Raw genomic sequence first — 9875 nt, 5'->3', positions numbered from 1 at the left:
TGACCGCGGATCGCGCTGGCTTGAACCTTGGCAAATTACATCTCTCTGATCTTCTCTTTCGCGGACCGCACAGAATGGTGGTGCGGCCGCGGTGTTTTCAGTGCGGGCCGCACAATATCTAATGCGGTCGCATTGTTTTGATGCCTTGAAAACCAGTCTCTGAATCTCCCTAGTGCGGACCGCATAGAATGGACTGCGGCCGCACTAGGCTAGTTTGTCCTGAGTTGTCTTTATCTTTGATACTTGTGCAGGTTTCACTCCTTTTGAGCCGATATTTGACATCCCGTCACTTTGTTGATCAAACCTGCAATCAAGCACAACTTATGAGCCTTTTGGGACTATTTTGTATGAATTTATGATCAAAGCGTAAGCAAGAAGGAGCATGAAACACGTCAAAATCCCTAGTTATCAGTCCTCACCAAAAATCAATATAATCGGTACGACATCACCCTTCGTGCTTTTACCTCACATAATCATGGCACGGAATGATCCTTCGTGCATTATCACTAATATAAAGGCACAAAATTGTACATCGTGCGGCACGACGTCACCCTTCCTGCTTTAACACTCTCTCACAAATATCATGCACGGCATTACCCTTCGTGATTTATCACTCTCTCACAAATATCTTGCACGGCATCACCCTTCGCGCTTTAACACTCTTCCTTACCCAAACAACAATCACAAAGCAAGAAGGGCAAGGGAATAAATAAAAATCACAATAAGATCCCGGCAAGGGAACAATAGTACATCAATCATATCCCGGCAAGGGAAACAATATCAAAAGCAATAACATCCTGGCAAGGGTGATAACATTAAAAGCAACAATATTCCGGCAAGGGAGACATCATAATCCTCTTCTCTTTTTCACATTAACTTCTCAACTCAATTCACAACTTGAGCCAATGCTCTAAAATGTTCAGTTGCCAATAATACTTCCACAAATCATTTTTCAACTTGAGCCAACGCTCTTCAATGATCAATTACCACTATTACTTCCACAAGCCTTGTTCAACAATAGAAATCATCACATAAGGCATGAATAATACAAAACGGAGTCACATTAATTATAGTATAAGACTCACGGGCATGCTTGACACCAACGTATAGATACTCGTCACCATGCCTATACGTCGTACTCAACAGCTAACACATAGCAAATAGGACACGACTCCTAATCCCTCAAGCTAAGGTTAGACCAAACACTTACGTCGATGCCATGAACACAATTCAAGCCTCAACTACCGCTTACCTCTTGATTACACCACCAATTCGCTTGTATCTAGCCACAAGTTACTTAACTATATCAATAAATGCTAAATGAATCAATTCTAATGCATGAAAATAGGTTTTCTAAAGTTTTTCCCAAAAAGTCAAAAATCGACCCTGGGCCCACAAGGTCAAAACCCGAGGTTCGAACCAAAACCCGATTACCCATTCACCCACGAACTCAAATATATAATTTGTTTTGAAATCGAACCTCAAATCGAGGTCCAAATCCCCAAAATTCGAAAATTCCTAAGTTCTAACCAAAACACCCAATTTCCCCAATGAAAACCCTTGATTTTGAGTTGAAATCATGTAAAAAGATGGATTAGATTGAAAGAAATGAGTTAGAAATGACTTGCAAATGATTTGGAAAAGTAGTTGTCTTTGAAAATCGCCCAAAGGTGTTTAGGTTTTGAAAAGGTTTGAAAAATGGCTGAAAATGCGTCTAAGTCTCAATTAACTGGTCTCTGATATCGCAATTGCGACCGGGATTCGCAATTGCGAACCCCTCAGAAACTGATGACTTCGCAAATGCGAAGATTTGTCGCATTTGCGACACTGAATGAATCCGGTCCCCTTCGCATTTGCGAGGGACCCTTCGCATTTGCGATATCGCATTTGCGACGAATATGTCGCATTTGCGACCAAGGCAGCCCAGGACATCTTCGCATTTGCCATACAAATTTCGCATTTGCGGGCTCGCATTTGCGAGCCTGCAGACCTGCAACACACCAGCAATTTCCTAAGTCTAAATTTCACTCCGTGGCCTATACAAAACTCACCCGAGCCCTCTGGGCTCCAAACCAAACATGCACGCAAGTCCAAAAATATCACACGGACTTGCTCGCGCAGTCAAATCATCAAAATAACATCAATAACTATGAATTTAGTATCAAGATCAAAGAAAAATCTCATGAACTCTTAAGTTCAAATTTTAACAACCGATGGTCCGATTCACGTCATTTCAAGTCCGTTTCTTACCAAATTTTACAAGCTCAACGTATATCCCATATAAGACCTGTACCGGGCTCCAGAACCAAAATACGGGCCCAATACCATCAAATTCAATTACATTCATGTTTCCAAAAACTCTAGAAATTTTAGTTAAACAATTTTCTTCAAAAATTTATTTCTCGGGCTTGGGACCTCGAAATTCGATTCCGGGCATACGCCCAAGTCACATATTTTCCTACGGACCCTCCGGGACCGTCAAATCGTGGGTCCGGGTCCATTTACCCAAAATATTGATTGAAGTCAACCTAAATTCATTTTAAAAGCAAAATTCATCATTTTCACAGATTTTTACATAATGGCTTTTCGGATACACGGCCGGACTGCGCACGCAAATCGAGGTGAGATAAAAAGGAGGTTTTAAGGCCTCGGAAAACAGAATTTATTCTCCACCTCTAAAACAACCATTCGTCCTCGAACGGACATAAGGAGGAAGTACCTGAGTCGGAGAAAAGATGGGGATAACGGCTCCGCATATCGGGATCGGACTCCTAGGTCGATGACTCAACAGGCTGACCTCTCCACTGAACACGAATAGAAGGGAAACTCTTCGATCTCAACTTACGAACCTGCGGGTATAAAATAGCTACCGGCTCCTCCTCATAGGACAAGTCCCTGTCCAACTGGACAGTGCTGAAATCTAACACGTGGGATGGATCGTCGTGATACTTTCGAAGCATGGACACATGAAACACTGGATGGACAGCTGATAAACTCGGCGCTAACGCAAGTCTGTAAGCCACACTCGATCAAGAATCTCAAACGGGCCAATGAATCTAGGGCTAAGCTTGCCCTCTTCCCAAATCTCATCACGCCCTTCATAGGCGACACCCGAAGCAACACCCGCTTGCCGACCATGGATGCCACATCACGAACCTTACGGTCGCATAACTCTTTTGCTTGGACTGAGCTGTACGAAGCCTATCCTGAATTATCCTGACCTTGTCCAAGGCATCCTGTGCTAGATCCGTACCCAACAACCGACCAACCAACCTGCGACCGACACCGCCTACCATATAAAGCCTCATAGGGAGCCATTTGAATGCTCGAATGGTAACTGTTATTATAGGCAAACTCCGCTAAAGGCAAAAACTGATCCCACGAGCCTCCAAAGTCAATAACACAAGCTCGGAACATATCCTCCAAGATTTGAATAGTACGCTCGGACTACCCGTCCGTCTGAGGATGAAATGCTGTGCTCAACTAAACCTAGGTGCCCAACTCACGCTGAACTGCCCTCCAGAAATGTGAAGTAAACTGCGTACCTCGGTCAGAAATAATAGACACGGGCACACCATGAAGACGAACAATCTCCCGGATATAGATCTCAGCAAACCTCTCAGAAGAATAAGAAACTACCACAGGAATGAAATGCGCTGACTTGGTCAGCCTATCAATAATAACCCATACTGCATCGAACTTCCTCTGAGTCCGTGGGAGCCCAACAACAAAGTCCATAGTGATACGCTCCCACTTCCACTAAGGAATCTCAATCTTCTGGAACAACCCACCAGGTCTCTGATGCTCGTACTTTACCTGCTGACAATTCAAACACCGAGCCACATACGCAACAATATCCTTCTTCATCCTTCTCCACCAATAATGCTGCCGCAAATCCTGATATATCTTAGCGGCGCCCAGATGAATAGAGTACCGGGAACTATGGTCCTCCTCTAGAATCAACTCACGAAGACCATCCACATTAGGCACACATATACGACCCTGCATCCTCAAAACTCCATCATCTCCAACTGTAACCTGCTTGACACCTCCGTGCCGCAATGCGTCCCTAAGAACACACAAATGGGGATCATCATACTGCCGATCTCGGATACGCTCAAATAATGAAGAACGAGCAATTGTACAAGCTAACACACGGCTGGGCTCAGAGACATCCAACCTCACGAACTGATGGCTAACTTTCTACTCAAAGCATCGGCCACCACAGTGGCCTTCCCCGGATGATATAAGATGGTGATATCATAGTCTTTCAATAGCTCCAACCACCTTCTTTGCCTCAAGTTTAGCTCCTTCTGCTTGAACAAGTATTGCAAACTCTTGTGATCCGTGAACACCTCACATGACACGCCGTACAGATAGTGTCTCCAAGTCTTCAGCGCGTGAACAATGGCTGCTAACTCCAAATCATGGACTGGATCTCATGAATCTGCAACTGCCGCGAAGCATAAGCAATGAACTTGCCATCCTGTATCAACACCGTACCAAGTCCAATACGAGATGCGTCACAGTAAACTGTATATGGCCCTGAACTTGTAGGCAAGACCAACACCGGCGCTGTAGTCAAAGCTATCTTGAGCTTCTGAAAGCTCGCCTCACACTCTCCGACCACCTGAACTGGGCACCCTTCTAGTTCAACCTGGTCATCGGGGCAGCAATAGATGAAAACCCCTCCACAAACCGATGGTAATAGCCTGCCAAACCCAAGAAACTCCGGATCTCTGTAGGTGATGTGGGTCGAGGCCAGTTCTTGACTACCTCTATCTTCTTCAGATCCACCTGAATACCCTCTGCTGAAACAACGTGACCCGAGAATGCAACTGAACTCAACCAGAACTCACACTTTGAAAACTTAGCACACAACCGACTATCTTTCAAAGTCTGAAGAACGACTCGAAGATGCTGCTCGTGCTCCTCCTGGCCGCGGGAATAGATCAAAATATCTTCAATGAAGACAATCACGAAGGAATCCAAATAAGGCCTGAACACTCGGTTCATCAAATCCATGAAAGTTGCTGGGCATTTGTCAACCCGAATAACATCACCAAGAACTCATAGTGCCCGTACCGAGTGCGGAAAGCTGTCTTAGGGACATCAGATGCCCTAATCCTCAACTGATGGTAGCCAGATCTCAAGTCAATCTTCGAAAATACTTTGGCACCCTGAAGCTGATCAAATAAATCATTGATCCTCAGCAATGGATACTTATTCTTGATTGTAACCTTGTTCAACTGCTGGTAATCTATACATATCCTCATCGTTCTGTCCTTCTTCTTAACAAACAACACCGGCGCACCCAAGGCGAGACACTAGGCCTAATAAAGCCCTTATCAAGCTAGTCTTGCAACTGCTCCTTCAATTCTTTCAACTCAAGTGGGGCCATACGATATGGCGGAATAGAAATGGGCTGAGTGCCCGAAGCCAAATCAATGCAGAAGTCAATATCCCTGTCGGGTGGCATACCCGGTAGGTGTGAAGGGAAAACCTCAGGAAACTCACGAACAACAGGCACAGAATCCATAAAAGGAACCTCAGCACTATAATCACGAACATATGCCAAATAGGCCAAACTTTCTCGACCATACGCCGAGCCTTCATGTATGAGATAACACGACGGGTAGAATGACCAAGAGTCCCTCTCCACTCTAAACGAGGCAACCCCGGGAAGGCTAAGGTCACAGTCTTGGCATGACAGTCCAAGATAGCATGGTAAGGTGATAACCAGTCCATCCCCAATATGACATCAAAATCAACCATATCCAAAAGTAAAAAATCTACTCGAGTCTCAAGACCCCAAATCACAACTATACCGGAACGATGGACACGATCTAGCACAATAGAATCACCCACCGGTGTAGACACATATACAGGAGCACTCAAGGAATCACTAGGCATGACCAGATACGGTGCAAAATAAGATGACACATAGGAGTATGTAGATCCAGGATCAAATAGAACTGAAGCATCTCTACTACAAACTAGAACAGTACCTGTGATAACTACATCGGAAGCCTCAGCCTCAGGCCTGGCTGGAAGCGCATAACATCCGGGCTGGGCCCCACCACTCTAAACTACATCTCTAGGACGGCCTGCTGCTTGCTGGCCTCCACCTCTAGCGGCCTGACCTCCACCTCTAATACCTCTACCTCCACCTCTAGCACCTCTACCTCCACCTCTAGATGGCTGAGCGGGCTGTGGAACACTCGGTGCCTGAACCATGGCACGGGAACTCTGATGCTGAGAGCTGCTCGATGCTCGGGGGCAAAATCTAGCAATATGCCCCGTATAGCCACAAGTATAACAAGCCCTCAGCTGCTGAGACTGCTGACCTGAATGACCACCCCAAAAAATCTGGAGCGGCGGTGCACTGATAGGAGCTGGTGGTGCACTGTAGGACTACTGATCAGAATACTGCATATGAGAACCACGGCCACCTGAAGCACCGTGAGAAACCTGAAGTGCTGACTGAAAAGGCCTAGGAGGATGGCCTCTACCAAAAGAATCCCTGCCTCCGGACGAGGCGCCGTTGAATCTGCCTAAATGACGAGGCCTCTTGTCAGACCCCTGACCACCCCCTTGTGATAGAACCATCTCAACCCTCCTTGCCACATTGGCCGCATCCTGAAAGGAAATCTCGCTCCCCGTCTCCTTGGCCATCTGAAGTCGAATAGGCTGAATGAGTCCCTCAATGAACCTCCCCACTCTCTCTCTCAGTGGGAAGTATAAGAAGAGCATGACGGGCCAAATCAATAAACCTGGTCTCGTACTGAGTAACTGTCATAGAACCCTACTGGAGACGCTCAAACTGCCCCCGATAGCTCTCACTCTGAGTGACAGGAAGAAACTTCTCCAAAAATAGCTGAGAAAACTGATCCCAAGTCAAAACTGGTGACCCAATTGGTCTAGCCAAACAATAATCTCTCCACCAAGTCTTGGCGGATCCAGACAAACGAAAAGCAGCAAAGTCGACCCCATTGGTCTCCACTATCCCTATGTTCCTGAGAACCTCATGACAGCTGTCTAAATAATCCTAGGGATCCTCAGAAGATGCACCGCCATAAGTGGTAGTGAAGAGCTTGGTGAACCTGTCCAATCTCCACAAAGCATCGGCAGACATAGCTGCTCCATCACCGGTCTGAGCTACCACACCCGGCTGAACTGCTCTAACTGGCTGAGCTGCTGGAGTCTGAAACTGGGGAGCCATCTGCTCTGGAGTGCGGGTAGCGGGAGTCTGTGCTCCTCCCCCAGCCTGAGAGACGGCTGGTGCTACGGGAAGTAACCCTACCCGGGTGACACTCTCATTAAGGCCCACTAAACGGACCAGAGCATCCTGGAGTACTGGGGTCGCAATGAACCCTTCTGGGACCTGAGCTCGGCCTATCGGCACTGTCTGGGCTGGAATCTCATCATCAAACTCAACCTGAGGCTCCGCTGCTGGCGCTGCTGCTCTGGGCTGAGGTCTGCCCCTCGTGGGAGCTACTGCTGGGGGCTCAGGTAGCTGATCAGTGGATGAGGAAGCGCGTGTTCTCGCCATCTGTGAAAGAACAGAGTAGAAGTTCGATTAGCATTGAGAAATCAAGTCGCACGACAGGAAAGAATAGATGTGAAGTTTTTTCCTAACTCTGTAGCCTCTGGGGGATAAATACAGACGTCTCCGCACCGATCCCTCAGACTCTACTAAGCTTGTCGTGAATTGTGAGACCTAAGCAACCTAGAGCTCTGATACCAACTTGTCACGACTCGGATTTCCCACCCTCGGGAGTCGTGATGGCGCCTACTAGTGAAATCTAGGCAAGCCCACCATTTGTATTAGTTACCCTTTTTTTCCCATTTTAATCCTTTAACAATTAAGAACCAACATTATATAAACAGCGGAATTTAATAAGTGGAAGAACAAAATATAACCGTTTAAACATTACCGATACAATTCTTAAACATAGACTGCCCAGAACTGGTGTCACAATTTCACAGACTGTCTAGAAATACTACAAATAAGGGCCGGAAAGATAAATACAACGTTGTCTCTGAAATACATAAAAGAAACAGAATGAAAGGATAGAAGGAGACGCCAAGGCCTGCAGACGCCTGCAGGACTACCTCGGGTCGCCTGACGGTCTGGAAGTAGCAACCTCACTGTGGTCAGAAAGCTGCAGCATCGGGATCTGCACACAGTGCAGAGTGTAGTATCAGCACAATCGACCCCATGTGCTGGTAAGTGCCTAGCCTAACCTCGGCGAAGTAGTGACGAGGCTAGGACCAGACTATAAAATAAATCTGTGCAGTTAAATCATATACATCAGAAAAATAAAGGCAAAACTTTACAATTAAAGATAGGAAGGGGGAAACATGCTGCAGGGAACAACAAGTAACAACAGAAACCAACAGTTAAATGTAAAGAACATCATAACTCAATTATCAATAGAAATCGGGAAATCAAAGACAAGTGCACGGTATTATCCTTCGTGCTTTTACTCTCTTCCTCACCAAAAATCAATATAATCGGCACGGCATCACCCTTCGTGCTTTTACCTCACATAATCATGGCACGGAATGATACTTCGTGCATTATCACTCATATAAAGGCACGGAATTGTACATCGTGCGGCACGACATCACCATTCGTGCTTTAACACTCTCTCACAAATATCATGCACGGCATCACCCTTCATACTTTATCACTCTCTCACAAATATCTTGCACGGCATCACCCTTCGTGCTTTAACACTCTTCCTTACCCAAATAAAAATCACAAAGCAAGAAGGGCAAGGGAATAAATAAAAATTATAATAAGATCCCGGCAAGGGAACAATAGTACATCAATCCTATTCCGGCAAGGGAAACAATATCAAAAGCAATAACATCCTGGCAAGAGTGATTACATTAAAAGCAACAACATCTCGGCAAGGGAGACACCATCATAATCCTCTTCTCTTTTTCACATTTACTTCTCAACTCAATTCACAACTTGTGGCAATGCTCTAAAATGTTCAATTGCCAATAATACTTCCACAATTTATTTTTCAACTTGAGCCAACGCTCTTCAATGTTCAATTACCACTATTACTTCCACAAGCCTTGTTCAACAATAGAAATCAACACATAAGGCATGAACAATACAAAACGGAGTCACATTAATCATAGTATAAGACTCACGGGCATGCTTGACACCAACGTATAGATACTCGTCACCATGCCTATACGTCGTACTCAATAGCTAACACATAGTAAATAGGACATGACTCCTAATCCCTTAAGCTAAGGTTAGACCAAACAATTACCTCGATGCCACGAACACAATTCAAGCCTCAACTACCGCTTTACCTCTTGATTCCACCACCAATTCGCTTGTATCTAGCCACAAGTTACTTAACTATATCAATAAATGCTAAATGAATCAATTCTAATGCATGAAAATAGGTTTTCTAAAGTTTTTCCCAAAAAGTCAAAAATCGACCCCGGGCCCACATGGTCAAAATCTGAGGTTCGAACCAAAACCCGATTACCCATTTACCCACGAACTCAAATATATATTTTGTTTTGAAACGGACCTCAGATCGAGGTGTTAGAAATGACTTACAAATGATTTGGAAGAGTAGTTGCCTTTGAAAAATCGCCCAAAGGGTGTTTAGGTTTTGAGAAGGTTTGAAAAATGGCTGAAAATGCGTCTAAGTCTGAATTAACTGGTCTCTGATGTCGCAATTGTGATTGCGAACCCCTCAGAAACTGATGACTTCGCAAATGCGAAGATTTGTCGCATTTGCGAGGGACCCTTTGCATTTGCGATATCGCATTTGCGATGAATACATTACATTTGCGACCAAGGCAGCCCAGGCCATCTTCGCATTTGCGATACAAAT

This window comes from Nicotiana attenuata, unplaced genomic scaffold (genome assembly GCF_001879085.1).
Source record: "Nicotiana attenuata strain UT unplaced genomic scaffold, NIATTr2, whole genome shotgun sequence".
Classification (NCBI taxonomy): domain Eukaryota; kingdom Viridiplantae; phylum Streptophyta; class Magnoliopsida; order Solanales; family Solanaceae; genus Nicotiana; species Nicotiana attenuata.
The sequence above is the reverse complement of the archived record's forward strand: the minus strand, read 5'-3'. Positions refer to the sequence as shown.